Source organism: Monodon monoceros, unplaced genomic scaffold (assembly GCF_005190385.1).
Source record: "Monodon monoceros isolate NGI ecotype Baffin Bay Population unplaced genomic scaffold, NGI_Narwhal_1 Super_Scaffold_17, whole genome shotgun sequence".
Taxonomy (NCBI): domain Eukaryota; kingdom Metazoa; phylum Chordata; class Mammalia; order Artiodactyla; family Monodontidae; genus Monodon; species Monodon monoceros.
In genome coordinates, this window is record NW_021703773.1 from 21,888,405 (window position 1) to 21,914,928 (window position 26,524).

The 26,524-nt window shown below is 44.7% G+C and overlaps 1 protein-coding gene across 1 annotated transcript in view; it reads left to right on the forward strand.

Moving 5' to 3' along the window:
- Window positions 1–685: 685 nt before the first annotated feature.
- Window positions 686–26,524, forward strand: part of ACSL1 (acyl-CoA synthetase long chain family member 1) — a 153,868-nt gene continuing 128,029 nt past the window's right edge. The window contains exon 1 of the mRNA XM_029226472.1: window positions 686–730. The gene's annotated coding sequence lies outside the window, so the exon portion shown is untranslated. The remainder of the gene's footprint in view (window positions 731–26,524) is intronic.

The window sequence follows — 26,524 nt, forward strand, 5'->3', positions numbered from 1 at the left end:
GCCATGACAGTTCCAAGACACCATAAGGATCAAAAGTGGGCGGTGGCCCAGTTCCTGGAAATCCCCGCCCCTTCCTAAAATAGCTGGAACACTCCTCCCACTCATTAGCCTATGAAATTACCCTCTCCTATAAAAACTGACAGCCCCATACCCTGGTGCCTTTCTCACCTTCTGAGATGGCCCACACTCTGTCTGTGGAGTGTGTTTCTCTCTAAATAAATCCACTTCTTACCTATCACTTGGTCTCTCAGTGAATTCTTTCTGCGATGAGACATCAAGAACCTGAGCTTCATTAAGTCCTGAAACCAGGTGTGTGATCTCAGTTGGAAGACTGGGTGTTGGCCGGGTTCGAGTCCCGCCTGTGTGGGTTCAAGTTCCAGTCTGAGGTGCACGGTTTCACTGTTATTTAACACATACTAAGTCCAGGCTCACAACGAAATAACTTTCCTTTGTATCAATTAGTAGATTATTGTGAATTCTTATTATTTCCTTGAGGAGCCTGAAAAGTAGTCAGAACAGAGCCTCAGGATTATTCCCTTCTTGACTTTCAGGTAATGCATCCAAGAAAGAGTCATCCACTGAGTTATTTCCCCTCATTCGTCTCCCTTCATCCAAGCTGAGGAAAAGAGACAGCCACCTGGCAAAGGTCTAGTCCAAGGTGCCTTTGAAATGTCCTGCGGAAGCACCTCTGGTTCCCCAGCATTCCTGTTAGAAGATAAGCCGTCTCCAGGTAAGTAATGCTGTTAATAACAATGGCAGTAGCCACTTGGGTCTTGATTTGTGCCCTGGGGAGACATAGGCTCCAGGGCAGGGAGCTGGGAGGCTAAGGCTAGAGATCCACCACGGCCCTCAGCCTGTTCTTTGTCCTTGAATTTCCTTTTCACTTTAATCATTCCTGGAATCATGGAGAGAAGTTTAGAGGTTCCTACAACCCAGCTCTCTGGATTTGGATAAGATCAGTCTTAACAGAACCAGCCAGGTCTTAACATTCTTCAAAGAATAAAGATCCCGTCACCACCTAGAGGGACCTGAGCTCAGAAATCGGTTGCTGCGGATCAAGGCTTGTCTTACTAGTATGCAAACAATTCTGAGTGTTCCTCAAATCAACTTTCAATCTGGCGTTTTCCATGGCTATCAGGTGGAATTTACCCCTGAATGAAGGTCCTCACCTTGCATTGAATTCTAGTGAGTTTTGTTTTGTTTTACAAAGTGACCGGCACCGTCTTTGGGGACCACTTGATTGATTGATCCCCCGCAATGTCGACTTAAAAAATACACACAACCTAAAAGCTGAGAGTTATATTTTATTTGGTGGGAATTCTTAGGACTTCAAGCCCAGGAGGCAGCATCTCAAGTAACTCTGAGAGACTGCTCCGAGGAGGTGAGGGGGGAGCCAGGTTATGTAGGAGTTTTGCAGCAAAGGGCAGGTAGTTGGAACATCAAAAGATTATTGTTAATTACAGAAAACCAGATATCCCAAATTAAGGAATTTAGCACTTTTGTATGTATGGGAAGACGCAAGAGTCTGGGCTCACTGAAATCATTCCTTTGATAAGTATCTCAGCTATCTGGGCCAGTATCCTGTGTTTTCACCTCCTGCGTTTCCTCAGGGTAAGGAGTGGCTGCAGTCTGATGGCTGCTAGATAGCAGGTATTCTTTCCTTCCTGAATTCCCTCAGGGCTTACCAGCTCACACTGGAGGGCTGCAATCGCTGATGACTGACATCCTTTGTTTACTGATAGGGTAGGAAATATTTCATTTCTCAGAAGGCTTCTCTTATTCACGTTGCAGATTTTTATTTTTCTCCTTAAGGGAGGACCCCAGCCCATAGGACAGTGCTGCCTGAGAAGTAGGAATGTTTTTCCCCAGTGACTGGAGCAAAGGCAGCAAAATTCCACATTTCATGGGTCCGGGGTCACGGCTACTCTGAAGGTTGGTGTGATTCTAGCCATTACCAAGGGTATATTCTAGACTTTGCCCAGTTCTCAGTCGCCTCCTCTATACAGAGTCCTTCCACATCGCAGGAGTCCCCAGGGAAGCCGGGACAGGCCCACAGCAGTCCCAAACCTGAGTCATCCTGTGGCCAACAACTTCCCAGGGAAGCCCTCCAGCCAAGGGCCCGCCTGCTGGACGGCCTCATTCAGACAGGGTCCCACAGGCCCCCTGTGCCTCCTCCAGGCACAGGTGTTTGATCCCGAAGCAGCACCTGCTGAGCCCCCAGCCCACCCACTGTGCCAGCCAGGGTTCTGAGCAGCCCTGTCTTCAAGGTGGATGACAGCTGACTCTATTTTAAGGAAATGAAGTGCGTCTTTGAGTCAAAGCATGTGATACAAATGACCTTTCTGTGGCAACATGATTAAAAATAGGCAGTTACAGGAAAATTTTCAACTCTTGAGACATTAATGGATGTAGATGTAAAAAAATAGACTAACTTCCCTCATCTTCCCATTAGTGATGTGTGTGGGCAGACAGGGCTACTTTTTGCCGCCTTGACAGACCGAATACTGCCTGTGCGTGGGATAGGAGCATTTCTAGGCTAGCCATTCCCCCAATGTGAGGTTGTGGAATTTGTATGGTACTTACCGACCGACTGGCTCACCCAAATCTGAGTGTGTTTCATTCTTTGGGTTTGGTGGCTGGATTTTTGCATGAACAGCAAGGAGTAGCTGAATTCTCCCTTTCAGTTTGCACCCTCTAGATCAAGGGACAGCAAACTTTTTCTGTAAAGAACCAGATAGTATATATTTTAGGCTTTGTTGACCATACACTTTCCGTAGCAACTGCTCAACTCTGCTGGTATAGTGTGTGGGTAAGCAGCCACAGGTAGTATGCAAACAAATGGGCTTGGCCATGGTTACAGTAAACCTTTATTTGCAAAAGCAGGTGGCAGGCTTGATTTGGGCCTGAAGGCTCTAGGTTGCCCAGCCCTGCTCTGGAGTCAAAGAGGTGAGGATATTCACCCTCCTTCCCTGTTTTCAAGGGATGCCTGAGAATTATGCGTTCGTTGATTCGCGCATCCATTCAGCAAATGCTTACCCAGCGGTCTGCCGCCATGCCAAGCTCCATAGCGTTAGTTTAGGATGCAACAGACAACAGCACATACCGAGCTCCCTGCCTCACAGAGCTTACACCGTAGAAAAGAGGGGTGCATTCTCGGGTGCGAGGACGATGTTAGTGGCAGGGGAATGAGCTCAGGGAGCTCACGGGAACCGATCTTAGTGTCTGACATGGAAGCAATCGTAAAGACTTTGGCTTTTCCTCGGTGTGAAATGAGGAACCATTGGAGAACTTTGAACAGAGAAGTGACATGATCTAACTTATGTGTTGAAAATAAATGTAAACTGTGTCAATGGTAGACTAAAGGATGGATGCAGGGATACCCAGGAGGAGGATGTAGCTGTAGCAGTGCTTGAGGAGAGAGAGGGCGGTAGCGTGAACTAGAGCGGTAACAGGGAAGGGAGTGAGAAGTGTTTAGATCCGTGGTATATTTTGAAGGTAGAGCCAACACGACTTCCTAATGGCTGCGTGATGTGTGTGAGATAAAGGAATCAAGAATATATTTGGCAGGGGGCTTCCCTGGTGGGGTCCAGTGGTTAAGAATCCACCTTCCAATGCAGGGGATGTTGGTTTGATCCCTGGTCGGGGAACTAAGATCCCACATGCCGTGGGGCAGCTGAGCCCGCGCGCCACAACTAAGACCTGACACAGCCAAAAATAAAAAAAATTAAAAAAATAAAAGAATGTATTTTGCATTTGGAACATGGAGTTGCCACTAACTGGGATGTGGGAATGCTAAGGGTGGAAGCAGTGTTAAACATGTGAACTTTGAAATTTCTCCTTGACATCCAAGTGGATACATCTCAGCTTGGCATTTAGGAGAGAGGTCTGAGCTGGAGATATACATTTGGATGCTGTCAGCATAGGGAAAATGCACGGTATTTAAAGCCACGGATTATGTGAGATCACCAAGGAAATGAGAATATAGAGAAAGAAGGAGAACCAAGACCCTTGGGCAGTCCAGTATTGAGACGCTGGGGAGAGGAGGAAGAACCCGGAAGTCAGAGCGTTAAGTGACCTCACCTTACTTGCCGGGAAAATATACATGAGAACATTGCATAGTAAATGAACTTAATTTTTAAAAATCTTTAATTTTTCATTCTATATCCAAGGGACAGCTATGACTCTTTTGACTTAAGGAGGTATTTGTATTTCTTAAGTGGATTCAAGTAGGCTGGTGATACTAGTCTTATTATGCAGAGTTTTTTCCCCTAAATAAAGAAAATAATTTGCTTGAGATCTTCCAGACCGTGTTATAGGTTCACCTAATTCAAAATTGTTTAAGGAGTCTGCTTTGCACACATGCCTTCCTCTGTTTGTGCTCTGTGTCCAATGTCTAAAGGCGTATGTAACCTGTTTCGCTTATTGCCAAATAGTCTAAGCCAGCTCCTGGGCTGCCCCCACATAGTAAGTAAAGCTCAGATGAAAGTGTGCACTTCAGACTGGGACTTGAACCCACGTGCTGGGACTCAAACCCGACCAGAACTCAGATTGGAACTCGAACGCATGCAGCTGGGACTCAAAGCCGGCCAAAACCCACAGTCTTCCAACTGAGATCACACACCTGGTTTCAGGACTTAATGAAGCTCAGGTTCTTGATGTCTCATCGCAGAAAGAATTCACTGAGAGACCAAGTGATAGGTAAGAAGTGGATTTATTTAGAGAGAAACACACTCCACAGACAGAGTGTGGGCCATCTCAGAAGGTGAGAAAGGCACCAGGGTATGGGGCTGTCAGTTTTTATAGGAGAGGGTAATTTCATAGGCTAATGAGTGGGAGGAGTGTTCCAGCTATTTTAGGAAGGGGCGGGGATTTCCAGGAACTGGGCCACCGCCCACTTTTGATCCTTATGGTGTCTTGGAACTGTCATGGCTCCTGTGGGTGTGTCATTTAGCTTGCTGATGTGAGCGAATACTGAGGCTCAAGGTCTAGTGGAAGTTGACTTCTCCGCCATCTTGGACCCGTTTGGGTCTAATCAGTTTATGTCATGTCCTCGGGCTGTGTCATTCTTTCAAAGGTTGTGCCCTGCCTCCTTCCCTTCTGTTTCACAGATACTTAATTCCTATGGATCAATCTCTGCATTTTAGTTTCTGATTCTGATATTCAGAGGATGGTAGTTTGTTCAAGATCTGTGAGAATCTCAACCATCTTGTATTTGACTTAAGTTGTAAAAATAATTTGGGGGTTTCCTGTTTTGTTTTTTACTTGGAAAATTTTGGTTAACACTGTTTTTAAAATGAACAGTCTTAGAGGTTTTAAAAAAATATCTGTAGACTGTATCAAATATTACAAAGGACTTTTAAAGCAACCTTGTGAAGTATGTTATGATTCCCATCTTATTGATGATGTGTCTGAGGTTCGGATGAGAATGTCATGCAGTAAGAGAAGGCCAGGACTCTCATTCTCAGCCCAGTGCTCTTAGCACAATGAAACACCTTTTTTCTAGAAGCATCATACAGGTCAAGAGCTCAGGCTAATGTGCTAGCCAGATCGCCATCTTAGAAAAGCATGTGTCTTGGCTCTTCCAGTTTTTTGTTTTCTGTGACCCCATTTCATTTAGGACTCATACTCAGAACATTAGTTGGACCACTCTATGGCATTTAAAAGAAGGAGATAAGTTGGTATAGTTGAAGAGATACCCACATTAAACAGTTCTTTCATAGGCATGGGTCTTTGGGCAAGTCAGATACAAAATGTGAGAGAGCTTGAGCTCCCTTGAAAACCACAGAGACGGCAAGCACTTTTAGGGTGGGGAAGTGTAGGGTTTGCCATCCCTGTGTGCCCTGTTTACTGGCCTGGTCTCTAGGCTATCACTTAGTTTTCAAGGTGGAAATTACCCTCTTCAACCTACTGTGCGTTTATGTAAAAAGTCAGATGATAAGCTACAGATTCAAATTCTGTATTCATGGGAAAGGCTGGGAACATTTCACAGAGGACTGCTGGTTGCCTTGGCAACCTAACAGCCCTCTAGGACAGGAGGAGCGGATAGCAAGGCCAGGCCGATGTCTGTAGGAAGACGGCTTTCTGTGATTAAGCCTTCCCTGACAACATTTATATGTGAAACATGAAAGCCCCAAGGCTATGTTCAGGAAGGCTGCCTGACAGTCAACAGGAGACCTAAACAGATCTGGTGTGATCGCCTGAGTAGAAGAACACATATTCCTGTTTTCCCTTTCACAGCTCCACCATTTGGATGACTCCAGAAGAAAAAGGCGCATGGAGTCATAGCTCTCGTCCAGTTAGCTTACCACCCTCCTGAAAATTATGACTTAGAAAATGGGACGTGATCTTTTAAACAAACACACCAGAATTTACCTCTTCACGTGATGGCTTTCCTTCAAAGACGTGGGGTGGAGAGGGGGCACGACTACTGCCCAAAATATAAGTGGTTCTGAATGTGCTCCTTTTGGGGGAGTACCTTCATGAGCATTTGCTAGACATACGAGACAATCAATCTGGTTAGATTTGGGGGGGCAGGCGGTCACACTCCAAGTCTGGTAGTTTTTAACTAAAAAATGAACCATATATCGATGTGTCTCTCCCTAGTGCCCAGCACATACTGGTAGTTCATGAAATGTTTGATGACTCTTCAGTTAACTGTCCATCTCCATCACTGGATTTTCCCCAAATCAAATCCACCTTTAAAGACTCACCAGCACCAGTAAGTCAAAAGGATATTCAGTAGAGTCTAGCTGGATTTCCAAAAGGGCACCCTAGAAAGCTGTGAGCAAGGACGGTAGCCCTGGGTCAGTTACGTGGTATCCCAATGGAGACAGTATTCAGTTGGTGTCCCCTTTGAAGGGGGCAATATTCACTAGGTGCGGTGGGTTTGGTTTTTTTTTTGAAATATAGTTGATTTACAATGTTGTGTTAACTTCTGCTGTACAGCAAAGTGATTCAGATACATATATATATATATATATACACACATATATTCTTTTTAATATTCTTTTCCATTATGGTTTATCACAGGATATTGAATGTAGTTCCCTGTGCTACACAGTAGGACCTCGTTGTTTATCCATTCTATATATCATTGTTGCAGTGGTTTTAAATCATGGCCATAACTTCTTTGATACTTTCCCCGTGAAAGATTGGGTTTGTGTCCCCTACCTTGAAAGTGAGTAGTCCTGTGACTTCTCTGACCAACAGAATTCAATGGAAGTGGTACTATGTGACTACCAAGGCCAGGTCCTAAAGGGCATATGCCATTCCTGCCTTGTTGACTGGATACGCATTTTTAGAGCCTTGAGCAGCCATGTAAGAAGCATGGTTACCCTGGTTCCACCATGTTATGAGGAAGCCCAGCACACAAGGAGAGGTCAAGTGTAGATGCACTAGTCAACAGCCCAGCCTTTGAGGCATTCCAGCTCAGGCATCCGACATATGAGCAAAGACATTTCAGATGATTTTAGTGCCCAGCTGTTCAAGTTGCTCCCAGGTATTTGAGTCTCCCCGACTGAGGCCCGAGACATTGTGGAGCAGAGACAGGCAACCCCTGCCATACTCTGTCTAAATTCCAGACCCCCCAAATTTGTGAACATAACAAAATAGTGTGCTGCTAAATTTAAGCTAGTTGTAAAACAGTAGGTAAGTTGAGCACTTAGTATGACAAGTACTGGATAGCTATTAAAGTAAGTCCTGTTATTTTAAAATCATACCTCTCCTATCTGCTGCAGATAAACCAAACAAAGATTGTAAAAAACAGGGCACTCATTTTACCATGATTGCACCAAATGGTGAATCTAAGTTTTAGATCTCATGGTACTGGTGTCTCCTGTTAAGGTTGCCATGAGTGAGGGGTGGGTCTTTCTGGGCCTTTGTTTCTTTATCTATAAGATGAGCAATAGGTAATCCCTAACGATTTCATGATTCTAAGGTGTCAGGCATGAACTGGGTGCAAAAAGTATTATTTCCACACCAAGTTTGATAGCATTATTCACACTAGCCAAACACAATAAGATAAACAAAATGTGACATAGACATACAACAGAATAGTATTCAGCCCAATAAAGGAATGAAGTACTGACACATGCTACAGCATGGATGAATCTTGAAAACATCCTGAGTGAAATAAGCGAGACACAAAAGGAAAAATATTATATGACTCCAATTGAATGGGGTACCTAGACTGGGCAAACTCATAGACACAGAGAGTGGAACGGAGGTTATGAGGAGCTGAGAGAAGGGACAGGGGAGTTCGTGTTGATTGGGTACAGAGTTTCAGCATGAGAGGGTGAAACAATTCTGTACATGGTTGAGCAACACTGTGCATGGATTTATGCCACTGAATTATACACTTAAAAATGGTTAAGGGCTTCCCTGGTGGCACAGTGGTTAAGAATCCGTCTGCCAATGCAGGGGCACAGGTTTGAGCCCTGGTCTGGGAAGATCCCACATGCCGCAGAGCATCTAAGCCCGTGCGCCACAACTACTGAGCCTGCACTCTAGAGCCTGTGTGCCACAACTACTGAGCCCACGTGCCACAACTACTGAAGCCCGCACACCTAGAGCCCATGCTCCACAACAAGAGAAGCCACTGCAGTGAGAAGCCCGCTCACCACAGCAAACAGTAGCCCCCGCTCGCCACAACTAGAGAAAGCCCGTGTGCAGCAACGAAGACCCAATGCAGCCAAAAATAAATAAATAAAATAAATACATTTTAAAAAATAATAAAATAAAAATGGTTAAAATGCTTTTATGGCATGTATATTTTACCACAATAAAAACAATTTTTTAAAAAAGTTTTATTCCCATAAGCTTTGGCACTGGAGCCCTAGGCCTCTCATTGTTGTGAGGAATGAGGATGTGTACCCTTGCTCACCGTCATGCAGTCACCTACGGGGAGCTGGAAATGTCCTCAGCCTTCTCAGTGGTCCCAAGAGACAACCCGGTCATTCACCAACAGAGATTTCCAGATGCTGAAAAGAGCCTCCAAAATTAGGTGGCTCAACACCCTCACTTTGCAAGTGAGGAAAGAGGAAATATAACTTAAGGGACCACCTTCTGTGGGGAAAAAAGTAATCCAGCTAGATACCTTCAAGTTATAAATAAACCAAATTTGGCATTCTTCTTTCTAGGGTAATAGTCTACTTTCCTCTAAAAGTCCTATGTTTAACTTGCTTGTCATTTTTGTGTTCATCGTTAGGCCAAGGAAGTTATAAAACCCAGAATAGGACTCTAGTGAGATTATTCTGTTGAAGCTCTAATTTGAAATCTCCTTCTCAACATATTCATCCAGGCAGCCACTACGAATTCATTAGAGTTGGCATGAAAGATGGAGTCTCTTTGCTGTTCCTGTTACAATGTGCCTTATTGTGACATGGTGGCAGGGGCGCTGAACTTGAAGTCCAATGACCTGAATTTAAATCTAGACTCTGCCATGACCTGGGGAAATCATTAAACCTCTCTGTTCTTCAATTTGCTTCATCCGTAAATAAAGAAACTGGAGGAGATAAACACTAAAATGCCCACTATCTTCTATGACTCTGTAATTCTCTGATTATATATTTATGTTTGTTTGTGCTTTGAAAATAAGGAAGTGACCTAAATACTTGAAAGTTATGCATTGATCACTTCTACTGTGTTTTCCACACTTAGATAGAATTTGCCTTGGTGGGTGGGTGGTCTCATTGTAGCGGATGCTTCATTGCGTGGCTCAGATCTTCACGCCAGAGTGAAGGACTTGCTCCTGCAGCTGCTGGGGTGTTGCCTGCAGACAGCTCTCCAGTGTCAGCCCCTCTCAGGGACTTGTTCTTGGCTGAAGAGCCCCACTTTGCCTGAGGCATCCTGCCTTCCCCGGTGCAGCCTGTATCCGTTGACCGACCCGTGTCGGGTACAAAGGTCTAGGCCCTCTACCCCAACTCGGGACAACTCTGAAAAGTCCTACGAGGTTCAGAGCTCCTTGTGGGGTTGGCTGAGGCCTTTGAAGAGACTACATCACAATCCAGCGTCTCCCTGTGTCCAGACTCGCTTCCTCGTCGTCCCTCACCTGAGCTGATTCTGAGAGCAGCCCCCAATCAAAGCCCTGCACGCTAATCTCCATTCTGACTCTGTTTCCCAGGTAGTCAACCCGCTCATTCACTTAACCCTCCCAAGGACATTACGAGGTAGATACAAATATTAGGGAACTTGTGGAGTAAGTTTCCACAGTAACCTTTCTAGGAAAGGGTAGAGCCAGGATTTACACCCAGTCTTCCTGGCTCCACCATCCCTGTTCTAATCTACTATAATATTTTGCCCCCTTGATTTCTCTTCATTTCTTAGATTTTATACAAGTTTCCTCAAGTGTACATTTATGAATCACTGCTTAACTACACACATATTTTCTAAGTATTGCATGTTTTCATGTTAGTTTACAAAAGTGAATGGAAGTTTTAAAATAGACCCCCAGGGCTTCCCTGGTGGCGCAGTGGTTAAGAATTCGCCTGCCAATGCTGGGGACACGGGTTCGAGCCCTGGTCCAGGAAGATCCCACATGCCACGGAGCAACTGAGCCTGTGCGCCACAACTACTGAGCTCACATGCCACAACTACTGAAGCCCGCGTGCCTAAAGCCTGTGCTCTACAACAAAGAGAAGCCACCACAATGAGAAGCCTGTGCACCGCAACAAAGAGTAGCCCCCGCTCACCGCAACTAGAGAAAGCCCGCACGCAGCAACGAAGACCCAACGCAGCTAAAATTAAAATAAATTAAATAAATAAAATAAATAAATAAATAAATAAAATAGACCCCCCAAAATGACTTTCAAAATAAGTTACCTTACATATACACACTACTATATATAAAATAGACAAACAAGGACCTACTGTATAGCAGAGGGAACTATAGCTCAATATTTTGTAATAACCTATATGAGAAAAGAATCTGAAAAAGAATATATATGTGTATAACATATGTATATATCTGAATCACTTTGCTGAAACTAACACAACATTGTAAATCAACTATATGTCAATAAAAAATTAATTAATTAAAAAAAATAGAGTTCCTAGAGTTAGGAACCTAGGAAAATATCCATCAGGCCTACATCCAGCCCCTGAAACAGTTCTTCCGAAGATAGCAGTGAGGACAAGAAAGGAATCCTGTTGACATCCTGCAGGTGGAGAGAACTGAAGAAAGAAAGTCCCCCAGGGCAGCCCCTGTGGGATGATGCAGACAAGAGAGGTCACTCTTCACACACCTGGATTCTGATTCATGGTTCCCACCTGTGCTGGGGCACTGCCAAGCCTGGGACCATGACCGATCCCAGGTGAGCCCTGTGCTGCCTGGACCCTCTCTCCCACCACGTCTACCCACACCGGTGGTCTGCGCCACTTTCAGCGGCCATCAGCTGCAGATAGGGATTTTCTGTTCGGAGAGGGGATAAACCTGATTATCCCCATACACCAGGGGAGCCCATCAGAGTGGCTGTGTAGCCTGACGTCTGGGCTAGTGACAGTAGACGAGGTTCCGGCCTCAGCTCTGCTCCCACCATACTCGGTGGTTTTAGAGCAGCTGCAGACCTCATCCTGCTTCCGTTTTCTCATCAGTCAAATGAGAATAATAATATTTGTTCTTCCTTCATAGAAAGCAATTGTGAGAAGCAAACGTGACAGTCGCCTAGCATTGCTTGGAGGTTACAAGTAGAGTTTCCAAAACCCATTGTTGTGTCCACTGGAAATAGAAGTGGAGAATCAAGATTACTGTTTGTTAATTCTGAATTTTAAAAATATTTCATATCTTTTTCTTTCTTCCCACAGATGATTCAGAGCTTACCCATATTGCTAAATGGCTTCACATTTTTCTTTCTTGTGTGAGGTCTTGTTGTGGATCTATATTAGCTTAATAGTTATCTAATCCCTGGTCTAAAGGTCTCAGATTGGAGGGGTCAATGGAATACATTCAGCTTACAAACAGAGTGGATTTTGACTCCCATAATGTTGTGGTTGTTTTTTAAACTTGAATTAGCTGACAACAAAAATCCAGATTTCCAGCTTTGTTAAAAGATATCAGAAGGTCTGACCTCTTTCCCACTTTGCAACGATAGGCTGGTGCAGAATAGCAGCTGCCCAGCCTTAGGCAGGGCATGTGGGCTCTGGTCTGCCACAGTCTCCACTATTCCCTATTGCGGCCCTTTCACCGGGGCCTAGTGTCAGCTGTAGTTCATCATCGCACTTACAAATCCATTCTGCTCCTTAAATTTGCCTGGCCCCCAGAGCCTTTTGAACCTGTCACCTCTTATTCTCAAAAATGCCACATTTGAGTCCTGGCCAGTGGCCAGGGCCCCAAAAGCACACTTTTTTTAGGTGGTGTGGATTTGTGGTAACCCTGGTGCTCTTAACTGTTCAGGTTGGTTTAGCAACTGGGATTTGTGAGCCTAGAGGATTGATAGGCTATTTTCAGGCTGTACAGCTCAGCTTTGAGACATCCTCAGATATACTCGGATACACTGGTCATTTCTGTTGGTTGATCGTGCCTTAAAGCATTCTTTATAGCCTTCCCCTGAATGTCTTTGAGACCAATTCCATCTTAGGATAGTCTCTAAAGTCTTGTTCTGTTTCCTCATTCCTATGGCTATGGGTTATAATTAACACCCTCATCTTATATCACTGTCTCATTTCTTTCTTCTGCAGTCTATGTGCTTTACTGGAGCATTGTTCATCTTCCAACAGAACATATATAGTCAGCTCTCTCCTCCACTTATAAACCCCTACTGGTTCCTGCTTCCTAAAGGATAAAGTCTGAGCTTCTTATAAAAGGCCCTCCCCCATCTAACCCGAAACCGCTGCTCTGACCCCATCATCCACCACGTGCTGGACTCCTCCCACTTCTCCACAAGCGCCCTGGTATTTCTCAGCAGGCCGGCCTCTGCATTATCAATTCCCTCAGCCTGGACTATGGTTACCCACCTTTTCAGGTCTTGGAATTTCAAAGACCAGTACATTTTTTTTTTTAATGTGGGTAATGTGTTTGTTTTGCGTATGCGGGCCTCTCACTATTGTGGCCTCTCCCGTTGCGGAGCACAGGCTCCGGACGCGCAGGCTCAGCAGCCATGGCTCACGGGCCCAGCCGCTCCGCGGCATGTGGGATCTTCCCGGACCGGGGTACGAACCCGCGTCCCCTGCATCGGCAGGCGGACTCTCAACCACTGCGCCACCAGGGAAGCCCTAATGTGTGTTTTTTTTTATTGGGCCAAATAAGAGATGCTTGAAATCATAATGATATTTGTTACCATCTTGATTTCATAAGAAAAAGAAAAACTGCAACACTCCAAAAGTAGGAAGAAACCTCATCTCAAACTAAAATTTCTTTAAATTGAATAAATCTACATTTTGAAAAACTTACTACCTTGCCCTTATTTTTCTCATTTTCCCCGGGCCAGTGAAAAAATTAATCACCAACATCTGTCCTGAGCTTGCTTTTGAGACCCACTTCCCTACCCATCTTCTTCTTTCTAGAAAATTCCCACCCACCCTACAAGATCAAATTTGAAAGCTGCTTCTTGAGTCTTTCCTGACTCCCCATGTCAGAGGTAGGCCCTGTCCCCTTGTTTATATCTTTGTTACAGTGTAAAATACATGGATTTTTAATGGCAGTTTCTTGGGCCTGTGGAAGAGGGAGTAATACCACAGATCACTAAAGCCCCTTAAAACCCTTCTGAGAAACCTAGGCCTCTCCGAACAGAAAATCCCTATCTGCAGCTGATGGTCGCTGAAAATGGCATAGACCACCGGTGTGGGTAGACGTGGTGGGAGAGAGGGTCCAGGCAGCACAGGGCTCACCTGGGATCGGTCATGGTCCCAGGCTTGGCAGTGCCCCAGCACAGGTGGGAACTGCAAATCAGAAAAGCCATACCCTCTTCTCCCAAATTTCCATTCCCTATGGCAGCTGTGCCCCCCTCAGTCTCTCTTCCTTTTTTAATAATTTGCTAAAAATAATTTTTAATTGAGGTAAGATCGACATATAACATTACATTAATTTTAGTGCACAACATGATGATTCAATATTTGTATATATTGTGAAATGACCACCACAAGGTCTCGTTAATATCCATCACCATACATAGGTATAATTTTTTTTCCTGTGATGAGAACTTTTAAGATCTACTACTAGCAACTTTCAAATGTGCACTACATAGGGCTTCTCTGGTGGCGCAGTGGTTGAGAGTCCGCCTGCCGATGCAGGGGACGTGGGTTCGTGCCCTGGTCCGGGAGGATCCCACATGCTGCGGAGTGGCTGGGCCCATGAGCCATGGCCGCTGAGCCTGCGCGTCCGGAGCCTGTGCTCCACAATGGGAGAGGCCACGGCAGTGAGAGGCCCGCGTACCGCAAAAAAAAAAAAAAAAAAAAAGAATGTGCACTACATATTATTAGCTATAGTTGCCAAGCTGTACCTTATATCCCTGTTTCTTATTTATTTTATAACTGGAAGTTTGTACTTCTGACAATTTCCATCCAAAAAACCCAGCTCTGCATCTATGAGCTGGGTTTTTTTTTTTGCTTTCTGTTTTCTTTTTTCTAAATATCCCATATAAGTGAAGTCATACGGATTTGTCTTCACAAATTTCGCTTCACATAATGTCCTTGAGGTCCATCCACGTTGTTGCAAATGACAGGATTTCATCCTTTTTTAGGGCTGACCTCACTCTTTTTAAAACGTCTCTTTCAGCCTTTCTAGGCCCCTCCTCCATCTGCATTACCTAAAACTGCACTGGAACAGAGTTCAGTAAAGCCTAACTCTGTCTTCAGCCCAAAGGTAAGCCACTGTGCCTTAAGCATTCCTTTAATCCAGCTCGCCACTTATCCATCTACTTAAAGTCTTGCGGCCTCAAGTAAACTGGTAAACAGGGCAGAAAGAAGTCACCTTTGCACGCTGTGCCTCATGCACACACACACGCACACGCACGCAAACACATGCATGCGTGCATACACACACATGCACACGCATATACACAATTTAGAAAAATAAAATAATGAGTGAATGAGTGAATGAATGAATGAATACAAGTTCTGTAGCCAGTACTGACACAGTAGATGCCACTGTTCAGTCCTTGGGGACACCCCTGCTACCTTCTCCACTTGGTACATGTCTTGTTCCTATAACCACAGTCTCTTCTCTAGAATGAGGAATAAAACCTTTTCAAGACATCAGGGTAACTCCACTAGGACACCAACATCTGGCAACCCACCAACATCTGGCAACCCAGGGGTTATGGGAGACGTGATGCTGAAACATGGGGGAAAGCCATGCTCTCTCCTGAGTGCCAGTCAAAGGCAGGGGTCTTGAATGGTGGAACGGAATGGATCCTGATGTGCTTGTAAATGGGCTCCACGCGCACCAGCTTATATCAACTGCATTAGGTGCTTGTTCACATGACCCCTTTGGCCAACTTCTGGGCCCTGGCTGTCAGTCCAGTTTGAGAAGTCAGAGAGCAGAGGCCCCACGTGGGCATTGGTATGGGGAGAAATTAACACAATAAGTGTACACCTGGAGTTTCTAGAAACTGCCGGTGGCTCAGCCAGGCCTGCTGTAGGTAGGGTCTCATGCCAGCTATGCAGGTTGGCTAATGAGCAATGAAATTCTGGGATGAAATCATGCCCTCTGTGCTCTTTCCTCTCTTGCAAACTGTTGGCACTGTTGGTTTAACATGTCCCTTATCTGACTGGGGAGAGGGCTGCCCAAGCCATGGCTTGTAACACTGTGGTCAGACCAGTTGGGAGCAGAGTATGTGTGGCATGTTCGAAGGCTTCTGTTCACTTGATTCTTCCTTGTGTGTCTTGCTGCTTATTGGCAATTCTTACACAGAAGGCAGTCTGTTTTCAAGGTGCTTGAGAAAAGAAGTACACTTACCCCCCCTTAAAGAATACATTATTTCTCCCCTTGGGCTGTTTGTTCAAATCCACATTGAAATAGGAACATCATGTAATCTTCCCAAAGAAATGACATGATAACCCAATGATGAAAACATGGAGGACAATGGGTGTCTTTTCTTGTGAAGGTAGCACTCAGGTGGCGGTGATCTGGGTGACAGAAATTGGTAGCCGTTGAAAGAGATTTTCTCCTTGCAGAAGAGTCTAGATCAGACCTTTCATATACCTCATTGCTATTATTGTCTTTTACTTTTGCTTTTGTTTATTTGGATGGATAAAGGGGCAGGTGGAGCAGAGAGCAGAAGGATGCTTAGTTTTTATCAAGATCACACCTGGTTCAACATTTAACCTCTGAAAGAAGCAATATCCTTCGTCCAGCTTCTCTGAGGATAAGGGAAAGTGTGGTGATGGGAGACATGGGTCTTTTGCAAATAAGCAAGCTGATGCCCCTACAGCTCTGACTGTCTCACAGCCCTTGGTGCCCCCAGTGAGGCCAGCTTCCTCCTGACTCTTGAGCTGCTTACGTGGTCCAGCTGCCCATGACCTCTGGTGGTCCTGGGGTGTCTGTTCTCCCCTCACCTGCTCCACCCCTGCTAGCTTTCAGCTGTCTCCAGCCTGTGGGAAGACCCTTCCACTGCTCCAGTCTAGCCTTTTGAGCAGCTTCCTTATCCCGGTGATTTAAGCTCCCAAGAAGATCGTCCTTTAATTTAGTTTAGTTACTTCTTTACAAGTACTCTCCTTCCTGGGGTGCCTGTGCCCCACCTTAGGAATGAGGCAGGGCACATCACCCATGACCTTGAGAGAGTCAGAGCCCAAGGCCCATTCTGCTGCTGAGTCTGGCTCTTTCAACCCTCTTCCCTCACCTGTGCAGAGGTAGTCTCCTGGGGACCCGGTGCTTGGACCTCGTGTCTGTCAGGGCCCACCGAGCCCATCAGATTTTCTGCATGTGCACTGGGATCCCAGCTCTGGACAGGATACAAGTTCCTTCCCATGGAGCTTCTGGCAAATCAAGGGTGTGGCTAGAGGATTGCTCATGTGTCCTTTAACATCCCTTGATTTTTAAGGAGCTTGGCCTGTCCCCGGCGCCTGGACTGTCTCTGCATCTCCCCATTTCAGTGTATCTGAGTCTTTGGCACAATCAAAACTCTGTTGCTGGAGTTTCTATGTTTATGTGACAGGAGAAACTGCCACCCTCTCCCCACCTTTTATATGAAATGGCTCTGGAGTCATTTATATGAAATGGCTGCTAGGGGATGAGAGAGCAGCTGTTACTGGGGAAAAAGACCCTTTTGTGATTCCAGCAAGAGATTCCTTAGAAGAACATCCGAAACCAAACTCTCCTCCATTTCAGGCTGGAGACCACTAGCCTTAGGAGCCGAGCGAGTGCCTTGCTAATCGAGGAGCTCCTCAGGATGGGTTCAACTCCACTGTCTCCAGGAAGAATAATCATTTGTCTCTAAGAGGTGTGTTTGCTTACTAGATCAGCTAGAAAAATCCCAACAGGCCTGCAGCCCTCTTGGTGCCCTGAGTGGGGAGAAGAACCCATGAACGAGGGTGCACCCTATGGGAAGGAGTGGAGTTTTTCAGAGGGTGGGGTGAACTTATGAACAGAGACACTGGCAGCAGTGGGGGCTTGTGTTGGAATGAGAGGATCATGGATGCAAACTGAGGATGAGAAAATCAGGTTTGCAGGGGTAGGAAGGGCCCTGGGCATCCCCCCACCGGGAAACTAGGTCGCCAGGGGCCCCAAGGACGACTGTCCATGTGTAGAACCTTAACACTCACTCTCTCACATTGTAATTCTTCTTTTTTTCAAAGCCTCTTTTTTTTTGTAATAAAGTATACATAACATAACATTTACCATTTTCACCCTTGCTAGGTGTAGAATTCAGTGGCGTTAAGTATACTCACACTGTTGTGCAACCATCATCACTGTCCATCTCCAGAGCGTTTTCATCATCCCAAACAGAAACTCTGTACCCGTTAAACGACAGCTCCCCAGTCCTCCTTTCCCCAGCCCCTGGTAATCTCTGTTCTGCTGTCTGTCACTATGAATTTGCCCCTTCCACGTATCTTCTCATATAAACGGAATCATACAGTATTTGTCCACTTGTGTCTGGCTTTTTTCACTTAGCATACTTAGCATAATGTCTTTAAGCTTCATGTATGTTGTAGCCTGTATCAGAACTTCACTCCTTTTAAGGATGAATAATATGCTGTTGTAAGTATATGCCACATTTTATGCATTCATCTGTTGACGGACGTGTGGGTTGTTTGCGCCTTTTGGCTATTGTGAATAGTGCTGCTATGAACATTGGTGGGCAAGTCATTGTAATTCCTTTTTACAGTTGCCCTCACCTTGCAGTCTGGTGGGCTACTCTGGTGGAGATGAAAAGGGTTAGGTGGCATAGAGGAGGTCCTAGCCCTCTACCCTCACCTAGAACCTCTGCCCAGGCTCCAGCTGGAAGGACCACAGCCCAGAGTCCCACACAGCAACATGGGCAATGGTAGAAACCCATGATGGCAGAGGGTCATCCAGCAGGGACATTTGCAGGAGAGAAAGTGTGGCCAGTTTCCAATTACTTCTCTGTGTAGAGAATGCTGCCCAACCCCCGCCCCAGAGGAGGTGGGGGTGCCCATCCCACACCTGTTTGGTGATTGCATTTATAGTACATAATCTGGAAAGACATGAACCAAAATGTTTGCAGTGCTTATCTTGGAGGATGGCATTATTGGTGATATTTACTTTCATATTACACAAAAATAGAACTATTTCTGTTTTTAAAAAATAAATGCCAGGTTGATTACTCAGATTAAAAAAATAACAAAGTATTCTATTTTAGTGCTTGTTTCAAAATACATTGTTAACATTCCAGTTCAACTGTCCCTTCTTCTAGCTTTGTCTAGCAGGAAGTTTTTCTACATCAGAATTGTCACAAATTTTATTAAGGTTTGTTTTTTAATGTCAATCTTAAACACAGTGAATTTGTGGCATTAATTGAGCATCTATTGTGTGCATAATGCTGTGTTAGAAAACTACAAATAAGATGGGTAAATATTTATTCTCTTGAGTTGTTGTAATAAATCCATGTAATATACCTAAAAATATAAGATCTAAAATCGAATTTCCACCAACCTCAATAGAAATGCTTTTATCACATGCTGCATGTGTTTGGAAGGTAGAAAGCTTTATGCACACCCACAGGGCCAGTGTTCTTGGGGTGAAGTTTTAGGGAGATCCAGAAGGCCCTGCTGCTCCTTCACCGCCCCAGAGAGCACAGGAGCATGTTGTCACCTCAGATGCTTCCATGGCAGGAACTTAGGTGAGTGAAGCAGGCAGGATATAGGTGGTGACCATATCATTGATCTTCCAGATGTAAACACTTTTAAGGGTGAAAAGGGGAGCTATTACTAATTGCGCAGGGATAACCAGCATCAACTGGGACCATCCAGGTAAATCAGGATATATGCTCCCCCTTGGATATAAGGCATATGGAATGAGGGGACTCTAGCTCCAGCTAGAGAGCTGGTCCTTATCTAGAGGCAGTGAGATACAGCAGTCTTTAAAATAGGGCTCACACCAAACACACAGCCACTGATTTACAATATTTGAAAGCAGATCCATCCTTAGCAGCGCCCCCCCAAGGGGGTTAAAGCAGGGTGTCCGGGCACATGCCTCCTTTTAGATATGCCACAGAAGCTCAGCCAGTGACACACGTACACATGACTCTCCCTTCTGTTACACTTAAAACTGGACACAGCGGAAATGTTCAATAATATGAAATGATGGGGGAAATCATGGTCCAGTCATATTAGCTTTTACTGATACTGTCCTTAAAGATTTTTCAGTGAGATGAACAAAAATGTCATGATATAATGTTGAATCCCAAAAAGACTATGAGATGACATATATAATATGAACCCAATTATGTGATATATATATATAAATACACACATATACACATATATGAAAGTAGGAAAGAGGTATGTAAAAGTACAATTTGCCCCTGGGAGATGGATGAGGAATGATTTTTGTTTTCTAAATTTTCCATGAGGTTTTTTTTTAAACTGTAAGTATATATTGCAAAATAGCGGGAAAAAGCTCTTTATATATGTGTGCGAAAGCTTAATATATATGTAGATGTGTGTATACATATACTGTTTTCTCATGTGGTCTGTCCAGCACCAGTCCATCTGGCCAGAGAACCCCGAGTCATCTTATACTCGGCCTTGGCTGGTAGCCTGTGTCAGGATCATGCAGGGCCCGCGGAAGAGCCAAAAGGAATCCTCAGAAAATATCTGCTCCCTGAATTCTCTGCCCAGCCTGGTGCCAGGAAGGCGAGTGGGTGTAATCTTGTTAAAGATTAGCAGGAGTAGCTGTGTACCTATTTGCAGTGAAAAATTTGCCTATTATTACATGATCCTTAAAAATGGGCTTTCCTCTGCTGAGTCTGTTTTCTCAGTTATCTCCTCTCTTCCCTGCCCCACGCCCACGAAAAGGAAGGTTTTTGTTGTTGTCGTTTGTTTGTGCTAAAAGCAGTTCTGTTGGTGAGGTTGGATCCCATATCCCGGCCACAAAGGGGGGACCCGTTTAAGACCTCTGCCCCTCTGCATGTTCCATGGGCAGGGAGCTGGGTCCGAGGGCTGTCACCACACAGTCTAGGAAGAGAACCTTACCTTCTCTGTTTTGCTACTGGTTCTTTGGATTAAAAAGTATCACAGAAGCTGGCAAAGTTGCCATGTTTTCCTCTTTGGATTCAGTGGCAGGATATCGTATCTTCATGTGCAGTTAGTACTTCATTAGAAAGGCTTTGAGATGGCATAGCAGCGTTTGTATTCTTAGGTTTGATTTTACTTATTACATTTGTATTTTGGGGTTTACTAAAATTTATACCTCCATAAAATTTTTTAAAATAAGGAAAGAAATCAGAGCAAAGGGAAAATAAAAGTAGAGGAGGAGGAGACTAGATGGGAAATTCGTGCACAGGATGCCTGTGATGAGGTCATGCTGAGTTACAAAGGTTGAGTGGGACACTGAGTCGTGAGCTCCCTCATGCTTAAAGAGAATCCCAAACAGAAGAGCCGCCTTATAACTGATTCAGTGAGGAGTCTTCTTTATGGTTCTAATCATTTGAAAGCACTATCAACAGGTAGCTGATATTGCGTGGAAACTGGTGGTGAAGATGGCGGAGCTAAAAGATGGGGAAAAGACCGAGAGCCTGAGTCCCCGCCTGCAGGAAAGCTGCCCACCTTCCAAGAATTTATATTAAACATTTGGGAGTTTGTATGTTACAGCAGTCAACCTGCCCTAACACACCCAAGAAGAGAAATCACTATTGCACACATTGGTGTCATTACCTTTTTATATGTTTGGGTTCCCTCTCTTAAGCTGCAAATTCCTTTGGAACCCACCTTTTATTGTTTTTTTAACTAAAAAAAAATTTTTTTATAACCCCAGAGAGTCTAGCATAGAGCCGTGCACACAATGAGCCTTCAGTAAATGCTGAATGATAGATTCAGCGAGCTCCTAATGGGCTGAAACTGAGCCTTTGCCTTTTGTTTCCAATAGTACTTGGGATAGGATTATGTGCTTTTAGTCACTTTTAATTAAGGTTCTTACTAGTAAGGAACTTGAGACCCAATATTCTTATAAAGAGTGGAGATCTAGAGGAAAGAGATAAAATAGATATGCCCAAAAATCCATTTGGAATTTCTCTGAGAGATGTTTCTCTCTTTAATCCCTGCAGTTATTGAATGTAACGGAAGCTTCAGTAGAACTTGAACAACCTGTGAGTCGGGAGCTTGGGGTCTCTTGGCTTAGCTCCGCCACAAGTTGTGACCTTCAGTTTCTTGCCTGTAAGATGAATAGTGGTTCCTAAGTGAAATTCTATAGATTAATGGAACATTGGCTACCATTCAGTTACATATCTGTGTCTCTATGTCTATATAGTCTCCACGTGATTTTGATGCACAACCAGATTTGGGAACCACTGGTCAAAGTGATCTTAACCTATGAGTCCATCTTTTATAACCTGGAAACATAAATTTGCTTTCCTGACCTGAGGTTGTAGAACTTAGAACTGGAAAGAGACAGAGGACTGAATTAATCCATCTCTTTGTGGGAGTAGGGGGAAATGAACAGTAATAACCAAAAACCACTTTTAGCTAGTCCAAGGATGAAATGGAAAGATTAAAATGTTCTAAGATGATTTGGTAGAAGAGATATTTTCTTTGACAGGATATTAGAGAATTCGTCAAGAGTTATTAAACAAGGAAGTCAGAGGTTCCATTGCAGGAACTTAAATATTTGTTGATTAATCCGTTGATGTGCTAGTTCAAGCAGAGAAGGAATTTTGTTGCTGTTATAAAGTCAAGGTTTCTAATTGTCCATTCAGGGAAAAAAAACAAAAAAAACTTTGTGTTGCCCTAAGCAACCTAAATTATCTATTCCATCATTCCAATAAGCACCAAAGAGCAGTTAATGTATCCTTTGGCAACCGAAGCTAGAACTCCCACTCAAGCTTCTTTCAGGCAGATATTCATGGTTACTTTTAGTTATTGAGAAATATCACATGATCCATACCCTGAACTTGAGAAGTAGACTTCAATTCTGCCCCCGCCCCCGCCCCCCGGAATCTGAGGCAGAACACCTTATCCTTTAGTGGTGGCTTCATTCCCTGCCCCTGGGTGTTTACCATGATTCTGAGTGAAGCCCAAATGATAATGGCAGAGCTTTTCAAAATAGAAAAGGATCCAAGGTCTTTTCAAAAGTGCAGCAATCAGAAGAACTATTGATTCTGAAATTGAGCAATTTCCAGGGGGACCAGAGAATTGGCATATCATAGTAATTAGAGCATGTCTTCTCTTCAACACATTCCAAATGATTTTCCATTCAAACATATTCAAAATATGTTTTAATCCAACGTATTCAGAATGTTCCTTCTTCAAACAGTATCTCCCGATTAGCCAGCATCCCTCCTCCCCCCAGCCAGTTGTTCCCACCTTTATTCTACTCGGAGGGCTTAGCGGCCACTTGAATGCTCTTTGCTCTGAGTTGCTCTCATGGAAACAATGCACTTAAATTTCATGTGAATTTGAATTATGCAAATTTTAAATCATGCTGTGTAAAATAGTAATAAAATATTTGAAATAGTGCAAATTCCTTCAGATTTGTACGATCGATCCAGAAGGGCATAACAAATCCAGAACACCAATTTAGGGAAAATCCCTTGTCTGGGGGCCAACCCACGTTAGCGGTAAACAGAAACCCCCAAGGGCCTTGTCTCTGTGAATCAAGCACAGAGGGTTTTGTGAGTGATTTTGGTGACTATAGTGATGTTATTTTAACATTCATCGTTTTGAGAGTTTGACATCTTTTCTATCCTATGATAGTACAATCTAAACTTTTATAAGGTACTGTGGGTGAAAATGTGCTGTAAATTACTATGAAATGAAGTTAGATGCAAGAGATAAAGAAGGCCCTGGCCATGATCCACAGTGCTGTTAATTTGGGAGAAAGACTGCAAACTAAAAGGGATATATTACCAAGACATTGTTTTAAAGCATCATTAAAGCAAAAATATGTTACTATGATTATAGATTTGTGTACTCTGAGAACGTATTGCCCCCCACCCATTTTGTGATTATAACTATAAGAAAATTATACTTGAATTAGACAAGTTTTGAATGATGTAGTTCTTCAGGAATGCAGTTGTCTTTAAGGCATCTTGTGAATATAGTTTGTACTCGTCCTAGATTACAGTCTCTTTAAGAGGAAGCAGAAACCACCTGCTATTTGCATATAGTCCACACTCCAAATACCTACTAATAATCATGGTGTCTTTGCTGTAGAAGTTCTCTGTTTACAAAGCTAATTGTCTCAGTTTGCCCTCATAATGACCCTATGAGGTAAGTTTTCTTATTTTCCCCATTTTACCAGAACCCAGGGGTCTAGTTTCTTTGATTTGCTGTCACTTAGCAAGGCATGGTAGGTAAGGATACTGTCAGATTGACCACTGAAATGGGAACCTATGGGCATCTGAATGGACTTTTAATATTCGCCTCATTTGAAGTCCTAAGTCTGATTCCTCCCTCTGTACATAGGCATGTTCTAGCAACAGGGAGGATGAGAACTTCTCTCTGTTGGTTTACAAACTGACCCCTGTACTCAACAGGGCAAGGAGAGACTGAAGAAAGAGGCAGACACTCCATATCTGTGGGTGACAGGTTTAATAATTAAGGGGAGGGGCTTCCCTGGTGGCACAGTGGTTAAGAGTCCACCTGCAATGCAGGGGACACGGGTTCGAGCCCTGGTCCAGGAAGATCCCACATGCTACAGAGCAACTAAGCCTGTGCGCCACAACTACTGAGCCCACATGCCACAACTACTGAAGCTCGCATGCCTAGAGCCCATGCTCTGCAATAAGAGAAGCCACCGCAATGAGAAGCCTGCGAACTGCAACGAAGAGTAGCCCTCGCTCGCCGCAACTAGACAAAGCCCGCACAGCAACGAAGATCCAATGCAGCCAAAAATAAAAAGGAAATTAAAAAAAAAAAAGAAAGAGAAAAGAAAATAAGCAAGGGGACTGACATAGGACGCTTGTCTTGGGCCCTGAAAGACAGTAGGTCTCCACACCCATTGCCAGATCTTAGAAGTTTATACAGAAGCCTTCACTGGGCTCAGTCACATATGTCATCCAGATGGTCTCAACCCACATCATTATCTCAAGGCTGTGTCCTTGGGGCAGCTTCTGGGAGCAGGGATGGCAAGCTGAACGCACATTCTAAGGACGGGGACAGGGTGAGGAGCCTCCAGTCACCTGGGTCCAGGTCATGGGTCCACCGGCAGTCACATCCCCTCCATGAAGTCCTTGCACAGGCCCCTGCGTCCCTCCTGCATTAGCTATGACTGTGGGCCTGTATCCGTTTCCCTGGAGAATCTTTTAGTTCAGGCAACAGTGTCCTCTGGGGCTGGCTCCCTGTGTGCATTGATGTTCAGGGCCTGAAGTGTGTCTCTAGGGAAGGTGAGAAAGGAAGGGGCTCAAGCATGTCAGAGCAGAATTGTAGCTTCAGGTCCCAGCGAGAGCAGCAGAGTCAGGGGACTGAATTGTGTTTCCATTCGGAGCTAATCAAGAGATCTCCAGAAAAGCCCTCTCTGAGCCTTAATTTCCTCATTTGCAAAATAAGAGTAACACTTGTCTAAACTACCTTCCAAGACTGTTGTGAACGAGGGGGATGTTTTCCTTCTTACACTTGCAGCCTAGGAGGGGACAGACCCAAGGGCCTGTGTCTCCACAGGCAGGAAGCCTTCCCAACCTGCCAACACGTCCACCCATCCAGCCCTCCACCGGCTCCCTGGTGGGCACAGGCAGGGTTTTGTTGTTGTTGATTTTGAAAGATAAGCTCAGCTTTTCAGATTCAGAGAACAAATAACAAATATGACAGCTGGCCAAAGAAACTGAAATACATGTTCATAAGCAAACCTACTTTGTTCATTTGTACAGATACGAAATTATGTCTTCTTCTGGTCTATAAACTGAGATCTATAAAATTATTCAGGTGTAAGAAGTAAAATCAGTTCAAAACATTTTATTTTGAAAATGCCCAGAATAGGTCACCTAGATGCATTATTGATGAATCCTTTCCCCCTGCCCTGAAATATGCCTAGGGCAGGGGTTTGCCACACCAAAGACCTGGGAGAGGACTTGTCCTTGTCAAGCAGAAAACAGTGTGTGACTGTGCAGGTAACACAGGCAAGCAGGAGGGGCCAGGTCAGCCAGGCCTGAAAAGGCTCAAAGCTCCTACACACGCAGCCCTGGGGAAGGGGCTAGACAAAAGGCAGCCGCCCCTGTCCTCTCCAGGCCCCCACCAGGTAGCATCTTGTCCTTGGGGGCCAGCCTCTCTTTCCCAGGCTGTCTCTAGCGTGTGTGGAATTTCACCTGAGTTCATAGATTTGTGGGAGATGGTTACACACAGTGGGGTTTGCTCCAGGGAAGGAGAGCAATACGTTCCACCTTGCAACAAATTGATCCAGGCTGCCTGGAGGCCACGTTCAAAATGAGTCTCAGGCCAGACCTGGGTGGGGCAGAGAGTGATGAGCACCCTTCGCATGTAGCTGCAGCCTTTCTCCTGAGCCTCAAGCTCACTTAGGATGGTCGTGGCTATAGCAACTGAACTTCTTTGTTTTATGTTACTCTTTTTTTTTTTTTTTTGCGGTATGCGGGCCTCTCACTGTTGCAGCCTCTCCTGCTGCAGAGCACAGACTCCGGACACGCAGGCTCAGTGGCCATGGCTCACGGGCCCAGCTGTTCCGCGGCATGTGGGATCTTCCCGGACCGGGGCACAAACCCGTGTCCCCTGAATCGGCAGGTGGACTCTCAACCACTGTGCCACCAGGGAAGCCCTGTTTTATTTTAAACACACCAGAATTGGGCATAAAGCAAGGGTGTTATATTAAAGTTCTTTATAGAGAAAGAATATATGCAGATAGGTAAGTAGATAGGTAGGTAGGTAGGTAGGTAGGTAGGTAGATAGATAGATAGATAGATAAGAAATATGTTACAGGAATTGGCTTGTGTGGTTATGGAGGCTGAGAATTGGGGGTCAGTTGGTCCAA